The sequence below is a fragment of the Salvelinus fontinalis genome, chromosome 6 (genome assembly GCF_029448725.1).
Source record: "Salvelinus fontinalis isolate EN_2023a chromosome 6, ASM2944872v1, whole genome shotgun sequence".
Lineage (NCBI taxonomy): Eukaryota > Metazoa > Chordata > Actinopteri > Salmoniformes > Salmonidae > Salvelinus > Salvelinus fontinalis.
Genome location: NC_074670.1, coordinates 27,092,622 through 27,111,859, shown reverse-complemented (window position 1 = coordinate 27,111,859; position 19,238 = coordinate 27,092,622). Strand labels below are relative to the sequence as shown.

At 41.1% G+C, this 19,238-nt stretch overlaps 1 pseudogene; it reads right to left on the bottom strand.

The window, feature by feature from the left end:
* Positions 1-12,908: 12,908 nt before the first annotated feature.
* On the bottom strand, positions 12,909-16,889 carry LOC129857509 (protein rapunzel-like; annotated as a pseudogene).
* Between the last annotated feature and the right edge of the window lie 2,349 nt (positions 16,890-19,238).

The window sequence follows — 19,238 nt, the reverse complement described above, 5'->3', positions numbered from 1 at the left end:
ATAGACAGCTGTCTCTAATTGAGAACCAATCTAGGCAACCATAGACATACATACACCTAGACTAGACACTGCCCCATAAACATACAAAACCCCTAGACAATACAAAACACACACATCCCCCATGTCACACGCTGACATAACTAAAATAATAAAGAAAACAAAGATAACTAAGGCCAGGGCGTGACAGGTTTAGTCTATATTTCTAAAATCTCAACAGAATCTCATGATTGACGGTGAGGCACATGTCCAATGCTTTAGCTGCTATCCCTAATAATTCCAGACTTGATTAGGATGTACAGCATATTTCTTCAAATGAAAGTGCAAGGGAAATGTTTATGTGTGTGCTATTCTCATTACATATTTCTGTGTTCTATTCATGTGCTGTTCTAAATAACGCATTTCTGTGTTCATGCAAGTGGCTGACTGTACAAATCCTCACTATCAGTAGCTGCAATTTGGCAGTACGCCCAGATCTTGTTTTCAGAACGAACGAAGGATATCTCAGTTTCAAGGTCTTGGCTTAGAGAGAATGAAGTCTCGTGAGGTATTGGTCTGTCACGTGTTATGAACCAGTATTGGTCGTACACAAGGATGAAACAAAACGGTAATGATTCGTTCATTATGCTAAATCATACAAATATAACTTGTCTGTGTATAGCCATATATAAGACAACTGCTGTGACTTCCCAGGCAGAGTTCCTGATTGACATGTGTACTATGGTGCATTGAGTTGGTTTGAGCCTCTCCAGCACGCTGGCAATAAACAATGATTCATTAAGATTGACTTTGAGTGTCCCTGTGTAAGAATTTCCACGACAAAAGGTAATCAAAAACAGTTGTGTCTTCTCATGTTGAATGGCTGTTGAAATAGAAGATTACCTCAATATTATTGACCACACTTTCTGACCTTGGTCTCTAGCTATAGTGTTTCCTCCTTGCCACAAGATGTCACTTTAGTTCACTGGAAAGCCCCCCATTGTCTCATCCAAGACATAATGTACCACTTTGCCAGAGGGGGGGGGGGGGGGGGGGGGGCTCTGTTTGGGAAATAAATATACATATTTTTGCATAATGGGGATAGACAGGATGTCCTTTGTCTATCATTTGTTAATGTTAAGAGAGGACTTAGCACCCGTCATTCCTGGATTTGAGCAACTCCCATGGGAAAACAAATGTGGGTTGGAATGACAGTTTACTAGAACCAGGGTTGAGCAACAAAAATGAAATTGCTTCTCAGGCATAGTGGGTGCTACATTATAAGACGTGAGATACAGCTGGAGGCTCCAAGGTTTGGTCACAGCCAGAGACTGTAGGTGCATCAACATCATATGTCTGTATCATCAACATATGTGAGTGCTAACATGAGCATAAACTGTGATATCACAGTATAATATAATTTCATGGCATGGTATACTACCTAGTTATTAGGTCACTTATGTCATGTACAGGTGTGGTATCTTAATTTGATCACTCTGTTGTTGCTGAGAATATTCCTTCACCGCATTCAAATCAGCCTTGTGATTTACATAAATTCCCTAAAAACCCACAGTTTTCTTTCTCTCTCGCTCGATAAAAACGCTAAAGCACCAGACAGAATAAATGTCCTCCTACTGTAGTTCCTACAACTGCTACATTCAAATGTACAAAATGTATCCGAAATGCAGCCATACACATTAACAACCATTATTTTATATAACTTAATAAGACAAGATAGATATTGGTCTCCACTACACACAAGTGAATCTGAAATGCATCCGTAGGCTACACCTAAACTATAGACTACTGTAGCATATCAAAACAAATTTCCAGTTAGAAATCATCCCTTTTGTTTTAAAATAATCAAATCCTGCTACTGCAGGATTATTTTATTCTTGAGAAGGAACTGGTCAAATTAAGATCCTACACCCCCACTAAGCACAAACTGGTTGAATCAATTTTGTTTAAAGGTCATTTGTCAAGGTATTGTGACATGGAAATATCAACTACAGGATTATGTCATCATGGTAAGCAATTTCAAACATAGACAAATATGTTGAATATGTACCTTCGAAACAATGTTCAGATCTTCAACGTTACTGTATATCGACTATCAGAAAAGAAAAACAATAGGCTGGGCAGCACCTCCTACTGGAGAATTGATCTATGTACAGATATTAATTTGGTCTCCCATCCAAGAATATATCCAAGCCCTGCTTATATTTGTCACTGACTACTACCAATGTGCTATCGTGAGAATGATAATTAAATAGCTTCCCTGGTTAATAACTAAATAGATTCCCTGTTGCTATCAAAGTAATTTCAAAGGGTAGGTTTAACAGAGAAAATTAAATGTAACAATACTTTTTAAGTCATATATCATCAATATTTTTAGGCCTATTTAACATTTGTGAAGACATCAACAGCTATTGTTTCAATTCAACCCAGGGTTCAACTAAAAATAGACAATAGGCTACATGCACTGAGTATAACACACATTAGGAACACCTTCCTAATATTGAGAGGTGTGTGGACTTGATTAGCATGTACATTATAATTCCTCAAAGGAAAGGTTATCAAAAACGGTTGTGTCTTCTCATGTTGAATGGCTGTTGAAATAGAAGATTAGCTCAATGCTATTGACCACACTTGATCTTTCTGACCTTGGTCTCTAGCTATAGTGTTTCCTCCTTGCCACAAGATGTCACTTTAGTTCACTGGAAAGCCTCCCAGTGTCTCTTCTAAGACAGAAGGTGCCACTTTGCCAAAGATGGGATAAAATTGATGCAGGGCGGTGTTTGGGCAATATATAGACACCTTGGGGATAGACATGATGTACTTGTTCTATAAATAGTTTGTCTTGATTGGTTGGGTGAGGGTAAACTGGAAGAGCCTTTCATGTCATGAATAGTCTGGTTTGTGGATTATTGTTGCTGGTTTGTGGATTATTGTTGCTTCACTGGTTTTTAATTTGCAGGCAATTTAGAAAGATTATACAGTTATTTACTATGACTAAGCAGCCTATAGTAACAACAAAACTGGGATTGAGAAACACATGAAAATACAGTTATAGGTCAAAACTGTTTGCTGCTTATATAAAAAGAAACCATCCTTTATTCCACATGACCACAGTGTATTGTTGTGTTACTTTGAATGAGGGATTGCTATGCAAACAAAAAGTTGTTACTTTTCAGAGAGGATTTAGCACCCGTCATCCCGGATTTGAGCAACTCCCATGGGAAAACAAATGTGGGTTGGAATGACAGTCCATTAGAAAAAGGGTTGATCAACAGCCATGAAAGTGCTTCTCAGGCGTAGTGAGTGCTATGAGACGTGAGATAAAGCCGGAGGCTCCAAGGTTGGATCACAGCCAGATGCTGTAGGTGCCTCAACATATGCCTGTGTCAACAACATACGGTGCCTTCAGAAAGTTTTCACACCCCTTGACGTTGTCCACGTGTTGTTGTGTTACAGCCTGAATTTTTTTTGTTTTTACTGGCCTACACAAAATACCCCATAATGTAAAAGTGAAATTATGTTTTTCAAACTTTTTTTTACATATGAATAAAAAATGAAAAGCTGACATGTCTTGAGTCAATCAGTATTCAACTCCTCTGTTATGGCAAGCCTGAATAATTTCAGGAGTAAAAATGTGCTAAACAAATCACCTAATAACTTGCGTGGACTCACTCTGTGTGCAATAATAGTGTTTAACATGCTTTTTGAAAGACTTCATCTCTGTACCCCACACATAAAATGATCTGGAAGTGAAGCAGTGAATTTTTAACACAGATTCAACCATAAAGACCAGGGAGGTTTTCCAATGCCTCACAAAGAAAGGAACCTATTGGTAGATGGTAAAAAAGGCAGCATTGAATATCCATTTGAGCATGGTGAAGTTATTAATTACACTTTGGATGGTGTATCAATACATTCAGTCACTAAAAAGATACAGGCATCCTTCCTAACTCAGTTTCCGGAGTGGAAGGAAACCACTCAGGAATTTCACAATGATGACAATGGTGACTTTAAAATGGTTACAGAGTTTAATGGCTGTGATAGGAGAAAACTGAGGATGGGTCAACAACATTGTAGTTACTCCACAGTACTAACCTAACTGACAGAGTGAAAAGAAGGACGCCTGTACAGAATAAAACATATTCCAAAACATGTATCCTATTTGCAACAAGACACTAAAGTAATACAGCAAAAAATGTGACAAATCAATTTACTTTTTGTCCTGAATACAAAGTGTTATGTTTGGGGCAAATCAAATACAAAACATCACTGACTACCACTCTCCATATTTTCAATCATAGTGGTGGCTGCATCATGTTATGGGTATGCTTGTAATCGTTAAGAACTGGGGAGTTTTTCAGGATAAAAAATAAACGGAATGGAGCTAAGCACAGGCAAAACCCTAGAGGAAAACCTGGTTTTGTCTGCTTTCCACCAGACACTGGGAGATTAATTTGGATTGGATTGGATGTAAAAAAAAACACTGTCATTATAGGGTATTTTGTGTGCATGGGTGAGATTTCTTAAAATATTTTATCGATTTTGAATTCAGGCTGTAACAGAACACATTGTGGAATAAGTCAAGGGGTATGAATACCTTTTGAAGGCACTGAAGGAACTGTGAGTGCTAATATGAACATAAACTGTGATATCTCAATGTAACAAAAAAAGTATAGGTTAAAGTTGAAGTGTACTGCTCTGTCTTCAGCTGCAAGGATAGCTTCTCACTGTCCTCTGTCCTGCAGATGTTTCCAGGTCACAGAACATGTAACATGATGACAGACAACTTGGATTCAGGAGATTCAGCACCACTTGGCTGATTTAAGGCTTCCCCTGGTGAATGAGGGAGGTCCCACAGGAAATGAAATGAAAGTGACAAAAAAACGAGGACCACTCCTTTGTGCCAATACTTCACTGCACTACGGCTGAGGAATGGTGTTGAACAAACTGTACTCACAGGGAGGCAACATTATTCAAATAATTATAGGCTACAATAAATTAAAGTTGTGTGTTACAGAAAACATTGCTTTTCCTTTTGACCTTTTTCAGTTTCAATATGTTCCGTGGACACAAGGTAAACAATGCTGCTATGGCAATTAACTATTTGATAATGATTAACGCCACTAACAAATACAATTTCTCACTCTCCCATTCCCTCTTTGTCATGTGTTGTTAAGTACAATAGGCTAATCATCCATAAATGCTGCGCTCTAACAGAACTTTGACCAATCTGAGTCATAACCCACTGGGCCTCACTGGTTGAATCAACGTTGTTTCCAAGTCATTTCAATTCATTTACGCAGAACCAATGTGGAATAGATGTTGAATTGATGTCAGAGCCCAGTGAGAAGCCACTGATCTGTATGCACACAGCCGCTCTTGTGCTGAGGGACGCTTGTCTGTCTCTCAACCACACAAATAGGTCCAAGCCATCAGCCACTCCCACGGATCGATACAAACTCAGGTTAGATCAGAGGAAACAGATAAGGTTCAGAGGCTGGGATAGGGCAGCTTATTGATTGCAGACAAATTCATCCGAAAGGTCATTCTTGCCCTTACAAACCAAGCGAACCACCTTCATACAAATTGGAAATGAAATTACTCTGACTGTTGTAAATCTTGTTAAAGCAAATGTTTTTACCCCCCTATTTCAGGATTACATTTTACTGTAAGTTTCAGCAGAGCGGCTCATACATTAAATTGTCTCTAGTGCACGCAGGTAGGAACAATGTTAGAAAATGTGGACAACAGCTAAATTCCAATCATCTGTTTCATTGTAACCAGATTGTACATTCTATTGTGTCTCAAAACATATTCTGAGGTCTATTTGCATGATTGAGTTGCACACAACCCAGTGAGGCAGTGTAGCTCTCTTTAGAATCTGGCCTCATCAGTATTTGAGAGGGGGAGGTGGACAGCCAAACAGTGACGTGATTCCTTCACATGCCTCATTGTTCCAGTGTCATTGGCCATGGCCTCCTGCTGTGGACCCCAGTCTTCCACACACAGGCCCACTCTGCCAGCCAAACAACTAATGCCATTCATAGGAAGAGAGGACTGCCACAGCGTTTAAATAAATATTCTTAGGGATAGCCCCCTTTTTTTCCAATTTTCGCCTAAAATGACATAGCAAATCTAACTGCCTGTAGCTCAGGCCCTGAAGCAAGGATATGCATATTCTTGGTACCATTTCAAAGGAAACACTTTGAAGTTTGTGGAAATGTGAATTGAATGTAGGAGAATATAGCACAATAAATCTGGTAGAAGAAAATACAAAGAAAAAAAACAACTGTTTTTTTTCTACCACCATCTTTGAAATGCAAGAGAAAGGTCCAAGTTCTAGCCATCACTCTGGTTGTAATTCCGATGGTGTCCACAAGATGGAGGCAGTGTATGTGCAAAGTTTCAGACGGATAAGTTGAAGCATGAGCAAACTACATGACCTTTAGTGTGAAGTCACCCAGGTACATTTGGGCAAATCGTGAAGGAGACATTGGCATTCATATTACATTTTTCAGCAAGAATATTGTCAAATCTGTATACTTGGACTTTGATTTAGATTTTCCAGTATTAGTAGCCATATTATAAGTTCAGCATTTGCAAAACAACCAGTTTTCATAACTTCATAACGGAATACTCTTATTTTTGTCCAAAAGGAAAAGGCATGCTGTCGCAAAAGGTTAGCAAAATCGATCGTGCATGCTATGTGGACCTTTTTAGGATATGAAAAAGGGTTTTATCAAACAAAACGACACTTCATGTTATCTCTGAGACCCTTTGGATGATAAATCAGAGCAAGATTTCAGAATGTAAGTACACATTTCACCTTCAGAGGTGAATTTATCAAACCTATCGCGGTGAGAAAAGTGTTTTGTTGTTAGGAGCTCTCCTCAAACAATAGCATGGCATTTTATCTCAGTAATAGCTACTGTAAATTGAACAGTGCAGTTATATTAACAAGAATTTAAGCTTTCAGCCGATATAAGACACTTATATGTACTGACATTTGTTGTTTCTCTAAAATCTGAAATGGTGACAAAAGACGCTGCATGATTTACCCTATTCATTTTTTAAATTTAATTTGCGACCTGGCCAGGATAAAGCAAAGGAGTTCGATACATACAACAACACAGAGTTACACATGGAATAAGCAAACATACAGTCAATAAAACAGTAGAAAAAAAGTCTATATACAGTGTGTGCAAATGAGGTAAGATAAGGGAGGTAAGGCAATAAATAAGTAAGTAGAGATACTGGGGTGCAAAGGAGCAAGATAAATAAATAAATACAGTATGGGGATGAGGTAGTTGGATGGGCCATTTACAGATGGGCTATGTACAGGTGCAGTGATCTGTGAGCTGCTCTGACAGCTGGTGCTTAAAGCTAGTGAGGGAGATATGAGTCTCCAGCTTCAGTGATTTTTGCAGTGCGTTCCAGTCGTTGGCAGCAGAGAACTGGAAGGAAAGGTGGCCAAATAAGGAATTGGCTTTGGGGGTGACCAACGAGATTTACCTGCTGGAGCGTGTGCTACGGGTGGGTGCTGCTATGGTGACCAGTGAGCTGAGATAAGGCGGGGCTTTACCTAGCAAAGACTTGTAGATGACCTGGAGCCAGTGGGTTTGGTGATGAGTATGACGCGTGGGCCAGCCAACGAGAGCGTACAGGTGGCAGTGGTGGGTAGTATAAGGTGCTTTGGTGGCAAAACGGATGGCACTGTGATAGACTGCATCCAATTTGTTGAGTAGAGTGTTGGAGGCTATTTTGTAAATGACATCGCCGAAGTCAAGGATCGGTAGGATGGTCAGCTTTACGAGGGTATGTTTGGCAGCATGAGTGAAGGATGCTTTGTTGCGAAATAGGAAGCCGATTCTAGATTTAATTTTGGATTGGAGATGCTTAATGTGAGTCTGGAAAGAGAGTTTACAGTCTAACCAGACACCTAGGTATTTGTAGTTGTCCACATATTCTAAGTCAGAACCGTCCAAAGTAGTGATGCTGGACGGGCGGGGGCAGGTGCGGGCAGCGATCGGTTGAAGAGCATGCATTTAGTTTTACTTGCATTTAAGAGCAGTTGGAGGCCACGAAAGGAGAGTTCTATGGCATTGAAGCTCGTCTGGAGGTTTGTTAACACAGTGTCCAAAGAAGGGCCAGAAGTATACAGAATGGTGTCGTCTGCGTAGAGGTGGATCATAGAATCACCAGCAGCAAGAGCGACATCATTGATGTATACAGAGAAAAGAGTCGGCCCGAGAATTGAACCCTGTGGCACCCCTGTAGAGACTGCCAGAGGTCCGGACAACAGGCCCTCCGATTTGACACACTGAACTCCATCAGAGAAGTAGTTGGTGAACCAGGCGAGGCAATCATTTGAGAAACTAAGGCTGTTGAGTCTGCCGATAAGAATGTGTTGATTGACAGTGTCGAAAGCCTTGGCCAGATCGATGAATACGGCTGCACAGTAATGTCTCTTATCGATGGCGGTTATGATATCGTTTAGGATCTTGAGCGTGGCTGAGGTGCATCCATGACCAGCTCTGAAACCAGATTGCATAGCGGAGAAGCTTCGGTGGGATTCTAAATGGTCAGTAATCTGTTTGTTAACTTGGCTTTCGAAGACCTTAGAAAGGCAGGGTAGGATAAATATAGGTCTGTAGCAGTTTGGGTTTAATAGAGAGGCCACATAGGGTAACCATGAGTGTCCACCAAAGTCTGCTAAATAGGTATGTATAGCTATACTTGTACCAGTGTTGTGTTCCAGAATGTTAATTTGTTTTACAGACAGACAATTTTACACCATACAAGTTGCAAACGTGGAACTTGCAATGGTATCATTCTCAAAGGACAAGGTAAGAAATTGAAACAATTTGAAGAGTATATATTGTCTTTTATCCATGCTGAAGTTCTGGAGTTACTGGTTGTACAGTATATGTGCATGTAAGAGAGTGAGAGGTGAGTGCGTGTGGGGTGAGTGAGAGTAAAGAGAGAGAGAGAGAGCTAAAGAGAGAGAAAAGAGAGAACAGAGAGAACAGAGAGAGAGAACAGAGAGAGCACATGTTTCACAGCACAGATCAAAAGACAGATTACAGTACAACTTTAATTCGCTAATGGTTGTATGGACAGACAAAAAAAGGAAGCCTGTGGGACTATTTATAGTGCTGCTACAGGGAACCACCCAGACTGAGGTTGAAGCTGGTTCTCTTCTGTACATGTGACATTTTCCCTGAAAGTCTACTGCCTAATTAGGAAGCCACAAAGCCAGTTATGACGTATATTGTTTAGATGGGGATTCTATGTAGATTCCAAACTATTACTTCCTGTGCGTTGACAATCATAGATCGCTGCTGTGTGGTTTCCTGATTTCCCTTCCTCCATTTCCTCTTTCTCACGCTTTCGCTCACACTCCTTATCTTCCCCAGGGGGAAGGCCTCTTAGCCCCCTCCCCACACACACTCCGTAGCCCCTGACTCCCAGCTCATACAAGGCTACAGTAGATGAGTCCTCTAACAAAATGGGTTGATGTGCTGGACAGTATAAAAGAGGAACTACTCTGTGTGTAGTTTGGGGAGGAGGGTAAGTGTGGGGGAGGAGAGCAAACAAGAAATTCTGGCTCTTATCTCCGAGATAGAGAGAGAGAGAGGGAGAGAGAGAGAGGGAGAGAGAGAGAGAGAGAGAGAGAGAGAGAGAGAGAGAGAGAGAGAGACCTGAGACGGAGCTGCATTTCCTGACAAAATGTATAAAATATAAAACAATTAGAGAGTGTCATTTTCCCAAATTTGAAAACCCTTATTCAAGGTCTTAAAGACCTCTCAGACAAGGATAGGCTACCCATCCTGTTGGGGGAGGACGTAGAGAGCTGTGGGTTGGCAGCGCACTACATTGCTGCCTGCCATAAGTTGAGGGACAGTGTCTGATAGACCAATCAACCTGCAAATGTACTCTACTGTATGCTTATTGTTATTGTCCAATGTATGGTTATTTTGACCCTTGGGTATTGTTGTTACTGTTGTCCCGTTGACAATTGTGATTCTCATTTTTATTTATTTTTATATTGTAAATATCCAAAATAGCTTTGGCAATATGTACATTGTTACGTCATGCCAATAAAACGAATTGAATTGAATTGAATTGAGAGAGAGAGAGACAGAGAGAGAAAGAGAGCGAGAGAAAGAGAAAAGAGAGCGAGAGAAAGAGAGCGAGAGCGAGAGAGCGATTATCTACTTCACTTGCTTTGGCAATGTTATGTGTTTCCCATGCCAATAAAGCCCTTGAATTAAATTGAATTGAGAGAGAGAGGGCAGAGAGAGAGAGAGAGAGAGAGAGAGAGAGAGGGGCATAGAGATTCTGATGTGATGTATGAACAGCTATGAGGAGAAGAATTTGGCTGGGGGAAATCCAGTCTATACTGCAAACACAAACTTCATGGGGCCTTAAAGGGAGGCCACTGAGAGCTCGAGGGGAGACCGGAAGTGTTGCCCAACATGAGGGAACTGTTTGAGGCAGTGCAGATGGCAAAAACACATGTTTTGTATTCACTGGAAACACTTTCCCATGGTTTTTCACCATAAAGATGTGTTCTACAAACATTCCATACACTATTTCAAAGTCTCATATACCACTACTCCTAGAGAAGTGTGTAGCTGACTACAGCCCCAAACTCTAAATGCAGATCCTCCAGCCAACAGAGAGACTTTTTACAGAGTTGATCCTGAGTGCTGGGCTGCACCTGCTGCTGTGTGTCACTGAACAAATGTTTTAATGCTTTTTATCAGATTAGCCCTCTAAAAGAGCAGCGGTCTGGTCGATGGTCCACTCGGACTGATGGGTAATAACATTATCCTGGGCTGAGATTGGCAGAGACAGCCAGGCAGAGCCATCCTGCCATTGATCCAGACCCTCCAGGGCCACTCTGATGCTGCCCTCCATCAAATCACTCATTTGTTTATGAAATATTGATATTAGCTGCGATCTCTTCCTGAAGACGGGTAAACGTGGCTAGTAGGAGAAGAACATGTCTCTAAGCAGGCTTTTGGATCTACTAGATAGGGTTTATTAGAATTCCTGAGCAGGTTAAAATATTAAATCCAACAAACCTGTTGCTGATTGTTCATTAATGTCTCCTAACATTAGGGGGCTCAGCCATTCTGTGCAAACAACATGATTGATTTCGTGTCCTGTCTCCTTAATGCTGATTGTCACAGACTGGAAGTGTATAGACATAGATTCCAATGGAAATGTCAGCCGTCGCTTCTTTTCTATTTCATCTGTATCTAGGGGAGATTTGGAGATGGAAGACAGGGATCAATACTCTGACATTCAACAGTGCCACTACATGTACTCCTGTTGAATCATGGGAATCTTTGAGTACTTTATGAAAGTGAAAGTAAAAATTAAGGACTTTTGGAAAATATTTTCAGAATAGTATTTTTTTAAGGTTTTGAAAAGCTTAACATTTTAGCACGTATTGCAAATAATCTGGTATAAACAAATCAAACATGGTCATGCACAATATGTGGTAAAAACCCTCAAATGTTAATCTCTAACTGCTTTGAGACAGCTGCAGATTGTGGAGAATCAACATACAAAATCTGTCATTCTGAGGGAGTCTTTGAGAAGACCAATGAGAAGCCTGTTGATCTGTTTGGTGATAGCGCCCTCTGTCTTCAGAGTAGCACCTACTCCATGTCACCATACAACATTTCTCATTCAGATAATATTTTTATCCAGATGAACAAGGTAGCCTTGACTCCTTCCCCACAAAGCAGACTCCCTCAATAGATCAGGCTAGCAAGCAGAAGCTTTGATCGTTCCATATTGGCAGTTGGAATTGATGTGCTATCACAGGGAAGGCTCTTTATGCAGGAGTAGAGCTCCATGGATCAATAGAAGTCACCCAGGAAAAGCCCACAGAACCACTAATGAATACAAGACGTTCCATGGGCTTATGCTGTATGGTTTATGTAATAAGAGCTGAACTAACCACCAACCTACAGTGATAAACAGACCATGGAGAGGGACAACATGGCTCCAATCCTGTATTTAAAAAAAGAAAAACATAAACCCCCTCAGCCTATGAATTGAGACGTTGCAATTATTTCCATACTTATATACTATACTAGAGCATACTATGCTAGGCTGCATGAAGAGCAAAATGAAGTCCAGGGATGCCCTGTTAACCCCAATTTCCTGTTCTCCTGGGAGAAAGTTGGCGAAGTTGGCAAATTCAACTTTATGGCATTGTTTATCCTGTTGTGATGATGCATTTCACCAGTGGTCTGCAGGACAGGTTTTATGGTGTGTTTGAAGAGAAGTGCTCTTTAATGGTGAATATTTGACACACCCATCGGTCTGCAGCATTCTATCTCTTTTCAACACCACCTGTTTTTCAATGGTGGTAAATGTATGATCAAGGAGACCCTTCTTATGGAACTCATACCCTTGACTATGAAACTCAACCTTCAGAGAGGAGCAATGTTACCCTATTATGTCACCCTAGTAAACAACAAGAAATCTCCTAACCCTTGTTTTCCTCACACATCCCTTAGACACATTAAGAGAGGATGCATGGAAGACAAGAGGATGATTAAAAAAGGTCTATTTCCTACTGCACTGTATGTTACAGACTGCGCTCAATCAATGTTGACAGGCTTGATTTCCGATAGTGTAGCACTGAGGCTAAAGCCCTGGCAGAACCGTATAGCTACTCCACCGGCCAAGAAACGATGGCCGTTTCTACCGCTCTCCACCTCCAACACCGATAATGTGTGATTCCATCATGCTGATCCAAGCACTTTGGAGCTCGTCTTCAGGATATTAGCGCAGCCAAAGGTTATTCATAGACTATCAAACCAAAGTTGTGGACAGGAAACGCTGACTTATGTGCAAATAGCAATTCAATTAGTAGGGGCCCCAGTGAGTGCGGGTGCACTAGCTTGCTTTAATGGCAATAGACGTCAACATGTTTACACAAGACAGGCAAGACACACATATATACATCTAATAACAGCTGATTTCAAAGCATAATGCCAAAGGTTGTTTTTATTATGACTGAATTAGTAGGAATTAGAAAGATTAGTCAATTAAACATCACTTCACATCCATGCTGTACCAACTGCCATAAATAATGTGTTCACAAACAGGCACAGCTCAGGAGGTAATACCCTTAAAGTTATGTTACTGCAGCATGCCTGCTATGGGTTCAGAAGCAAGGATTTGAGTGTATTGTGAAGACAAGGCACAGTAGAGAACACTGCCAAGTTGTTTTCACGGATGGCAAAATAGCTTCCATGCTCTCTTTCATTGTAATGTAGGCCAGCCTGTGTCGTAGAGAGACAAAATGAGAGCACAGCTCACGAGTTGCAATCTCAGCAAAATCATCTCTGTGGAATTGTGGGCAGCAAGGTTATTCCTATTTGGCAGTAGGGTAAGATGCATTGAGTTAAGCTATTTAACTACGAGAGAGTATTGAGTAAAATGTGGTCATAAGTTATGGTAGGGGTTAGTCACTTATAATAAAATGCATATACAGTTCATTAAGTACTCTGCGAACACTGGACTATTGTAACACTGCCTCCAATTAGCAATACATTCAGATTTCTATACAGTGAATCTAATTGCAACCAAAGCTACTTGCTGTACACAGTGCAATTTATTATGTAATGGCTAGGACAAAACCTCATCACCATTTACTATAATTCCCCACACATCCTCTTTGAGTCGGTCAATTCAGAATTTAGAATAACCCTTCAGGTTGACTACATGAATTGTCCCTATTTGTCTGACTTGTTGCACCTCTATCCGCATCACTCTGAATGTACGCACAGCGCCACGTTCTTGTGCCTCTCCCAGTAGTGGCAGTCCTCAGGGAAGCTCCAGGTGGCCTCGCTCTCCATGTGGTGACTGACAGCATGCACTACGAACCCTGCCAGCTGCTTCTCCAGGACCTCCACCACGGCCTGGGCATCACCCTTCTTCCCCGGGCCCTCCATCAGTTGCCGGATACAGTCGCGGGGCACTGGTTGGGGACTGGTGCTGTAGGAAACCACCAGGTTGGTATCGTTCACCTGCAGCACGTCAAACCAGTTCTGACCGGCCATGTGTTGGAAGTGGTCCCCGGCACGCCAGTTCCGATAGCTGCTGCCAGAGTGGTTGACCACTCGGACCGACCAGCTCACCCAGTCGTACTTCCCGGTGAGGAATTCCTGTACTTCCTGAGCAGTGTCCTGAAGATTCCTTTTTTATTTTTCCTGGAGAAGACGCTGGGCGTCAAGGTAGGCCTGTTCAGGGAAGGCTGCTACGCAGGCCTCGATGCATGCCTTCATCTTTAATTCCACATCCTTGATTTTGCTTCTCCAGTTGCGGATGGTTTCCTCACATGGGCCCTTGGTGAGGGCACAGTGGCCCAGCAGGGCAATCAGGCCCAGGCAGAAGAGCTCCTTCATCCTCACACAGATGTCCTCCAGTAGGCGCCTGTTTCCTGCCTCATACCTGAGACAGATGAAGAACCAACCACTCAGTTGTTATGAATAACAATAAAAGTAGTCATCCTATTTCCCATAATCACAAGTTAGCAGTTCAAATTGATAACACAAGTGTTCTTGAACTAAAACACTCAACAAACACCATGCTCCCCAGCTGTATAAAGGTCCATTTAGCATGGTTAAGAACACTTTACATCTCCACCACCTCCAAGATGGACTCCCCAAAGCTGTTGGTGCCCATCAGAGCATCATACAGCACATACAGGTTCTTCTCCCCTCCGGTCTTGGAGAAGTGCTCCAGAAACAGCTTCCTCTTGACTTCCTGAAACTGTGGCTTGGCTTCCAGAATGTGCATGTACTTCCGGAACTGGTTCCTGATGTTCTCCTCCGCCGAGAAGTACTGGGAATCCAGCCAGCCCTTCTTAATCTCACAGTCAATGTCCTTCAGCTGGGTGGACAGTACGTCCAACTTGTTCCCCACGGCCTGGAACTGCTCTTTGACATAGAAGACCTCTTTGCTTTGCACGTTGTCCAGGGCTAGTTGTAGGACAGGGCCGGCTGCCACACAGAGAGGGAAGAGCTCCCCTACTGCGCTGGCCAACACCTCAGCGCCTCGCTCAAAACTCTCCATCACAGCCTCGATGGCCTTCACCTTTTCTAGAGGACTTGCCATGCTCTGGAGGGAGAATCAATAGGAAAGTTGAACTATGTGTCAATTCTTGTTTAGGTGTGCCGGTCTTCAGAAAGCATGCTCAAAATCAGGACGGAAAAGCAGCATATTGCTCTCTAATAAAGTGGTTGAATGCCCTATAATAACAATTGACATTCAACCCCTTATGGGGGCGCAGTCTGTGAGTTTTCCCTGCAGAGTAACACAGATAAATTATAAATTCAGATATCGCTATTGGACATTTACAAATATGATTGATAACCTTGTCAAAGACCAAAACACACATTTATGAGCCACATCACTATTACATCTTAAAGGGGCAATCAGTAGTTCTTACATACATTTATTTGCACTAAATGAATGATATGTACACATTGATGTACACACAGAATATAACTTAAAAATGCCTCATAAGCTAAGTTCAACTGTTGTACACCATCAGAACCTAAAAAATAAGCTTGTTTTACTTCAATGTTTTTCAAAGTAAACAAAGTAAATGTAAACAAACACTATAAAGCCTCAAAACATGGTTAAAATTATAATGATTGTATCATGGATGGTCAGTCCTTGCATCCATAGCTCTGTTTATGATTATTGTATTTTGATGTTACATTTCTCTAGCCCCATACCTCAGCTTTTTACTAAAACAGCTATGGAGAGTGTGCTTTGTTGTAGTTTCTACTGCTGATTGTCCCTTTAATGATTGACAGTCAGTGAAAAGAAATACATAGAATATCATAATTAAATCAATAAAGTACTGTAGTCAGGCAGAAAGTGTAATCACTAGCCAGGAATGTCACTATGCCACTTTTTACAGACACGTTTTAGAGATGCTTGTATACAAGAGCTACACTTTTATATGTCTGATATTGTCAAGGTCAAAGGTAAAAATCTGTATAATATTGAATGAGATGCAACATTGGCATGTAAAACAAATGTCAATCTAAAGCCAAAAGGGATGATACATTTATCATGTCATAAAATGACTGAAATAGACAGTGTGCGCAGCCCTTCACACTGGGTCTGTTTATGCCTCATTGGTTTCAGAACCGACCAAACTCAAGCAATATATATTTAAAAAATCAAATTTCATTCCTTGTCTGCAACCTCTAATAGGCGAAATTATTACACCACAATCCGTAGAGGATGAACGGTCATACAGACACTGCGCCATCTTCAAGTACATGATGTCCAATTAACCAAGCCTTAATAAATAAACACCAATTAGATGTGTTTTATTGGAATATCATGGATAATATTTTTACCAACAGTTGTAATTTCCAATGTTTGAAAAGAAATATGAAAAATTTATAGCACATTTTGATACTGACTTTATTTTACTTTTACATTTGCATTACTCCAACTGCAATTGATAACTATTGCAGTTGGGTAGGTCGAATAATATAATAATGATTTGTTTTTATTCATGCCCATGTATGATGGAGACGCACTGTATGGGTACATTTACGCACGCATTTGGCTAAGCCCCGTGAGTAACATTGGGCACACCTTGCAGTCCTGACCCCTGTCTTGTTGTTCGAGAAACCTATTCCTCTCTTACAACAGCACAGTTTCTTTACCTGGTAGTGGCTCGACTTGTCCTTTACGCCAGATCAGCCCCAACAGCTGCAGTTAAAATTTTCTTCTCACGTTTTCTCAAATTTTACCACGACTCTCTCTTTGCTATGATGTTGAGGAGAGGTCCTGGAAGAGAGGAGGAATCACGGCCACGCATTTAATATCTGCAGTTTGGCATGTGGAGAGAGAGAGCGAGAGCGTGAGAGAGAGCGTGAGAGAGAAAAAGAGAGAGAGACAGAGAGAGAGAAAGAGAAAGAGAGAGAGAAAGAGAGATAGACATATTTATTTTCATTTATTTTCCTGTTTATACTTTAACTATTTGCACATCGTTACAACACTGTATATAGCCATAATATGACATTTGATATGACTCTATTACTTTGGATCTTTTGTGATTGTAATGTTAACTGTTCATTATACTTTGTTTATTTCACTTTTGCTTATTATCTATTTCACTTGCTTTGGTAATGTACAATAAAACCCACTGAATTGACTTGAATTTAATTGAGAGAGAGAGAGAGAGAGAGAGAGAGAGAGAGAGAGAGAGAGAGAGAGAGAGAGAGAGAGAGAGAGAGAGAGAGAGAGAGAGAGAGAGAGAGAGAGAGAGAGAGAGAGAGAGAGAGAGAGAGAGGGAGAGAGAGAGAGCGCACGCTATGCGGTAGAATATTTTGGGATTCCCTCTCCCCTGTCTCAACCATCAGTTTACATGAAGAGGATTTTGGTAAGATCCTATGAGAGTAAGGAAAGATAGATGTGACTGTGACTGTAATTTTCACTGATTCTCGGGTACAGGCGTTTGGCTGAAGATCTTGGAAGAGACTATTGCACACTTTGTGTGAAAGAGTAAACTCTTGAAAATGGGCGCCTGGATGTGCACACATTGTCTATTCTGAAATTATTATTTTTAAACTCGGCAAGTACAACACGTTTGTGTAAATGTGTGATAGTATAACATGTTTTAGCGGTTAAGACATTGATCGATGGGTGAGACGTCGATACCGTTTATCGAGCGAATCTCCCTACAGGGAAAGCTTTTATCTGCTACCTATAGCACATACAATATTTTGTAGCCTGGTCTTTTTGTACAACCAGCATTGTACAAATGAATTGAAATAACTCCCTCGTGTCTAAAACCATTAATTGCATCAGTTTAATTCTCTCTGAGTGCGCGCCACAGTCTCATGAGCTACTCCCCATCCCTGTATGATGGGGAGCATCTATAATCTGCATCTATAATCATAATCTGATTATAGATTTGGTGAATGCAAAATTACACCTTTTTTATTAATTTAAATGTTATGAAACCAATTACACAACACAATAGAATTTAATGGCATTTATTTGCAGTTTAATAAAACAAATATCAACGGTCCGGAGCTTCCAGTGACGGTCAACGGTCCGGAGCTTCCAGTGACGGTCAACGGTCCGGAGCCTCCAGTGACGGTCAACGGTCCGGAGCCTCCAGTGACGGTCCACGGCCCGGAGCTTCCTGCGCCGGTGCCCAGTCCAGGCACGGCGTCCAGTCCCGCTCCATGACTGGAGCCTTCCTCTGCTCCGGTGCTCAGTCCGATCTGAGCGGGGGCTACGTCCTACACCGGAGCCGCCACCGATGCTAGTTGCCCACCCTAACCCTCCCCATCCAGGTTCAGGTTTTGCGGTCGGAGTACTGTCGCGCCCTGACCATAGAGAGCCCTCGGGGTTCTCTATGGTGCAATAGGTTAGAGCGTGACTAGGGGGTGTTCTAGTTTTTGTATTTCTATGTTGGTGTGAGTATGGTTCCCAATTGGAGGCAGCTGATGATCGTTGCCTCTAATTGGGGATCATACTTAATGTGGTCCTTTTCCCACCTGCGTTTGTGGGATATTGTTTTGTTTTCAGTTAGTGCCCAAGCGCGCGCTGTACTGGACGTTCGTTTATTCTTTGTTGTTTTTGTTAAGTTTCACTTTGTAATAAAGTATGTGGAACTCAATTCACGCTGCGCCTTGGTCCACTCCTTTCGACGAACTAAGGTCGGAGGAGACTTATCCAATTATGATCATTCAGTTTATTTTGTTTTGAAACATTTCTATAACTTTTTTCACTTTGAAAATGTGGAGTAGGTTGTGTAGATCTGTAGGAAAACAACCAGGTGTGCTTCTAGATACGAATGAAATACCTTTTTAGATTTAATTTTAAGGCAGAAAAATGTGAACTTCCTATTGCATGTTTCAAATATTAGTAAATTATATTATTTTATAGTAATACAATTGCTCAGAGAAAGAGATTTTGTTTAACAAGTCTCAAAAGATAGGGAAAGAAATATTGGTATTATTTCAATACTCTAGCAGCCTACCCTTGTGAGGATAACTACACTGATCCTTTTTCTAATTATATTGATTGTATAGTCTTTTTTTGAATCAAGGGTACAAATAATATGTATTGCCCATCATCATTTTAAGAGAAACCAAGTTAAAATGATGATACTATTGTGAATTCCTCAATACATTTTAATGCATAAAGCTAATACGAGTGATATTTAA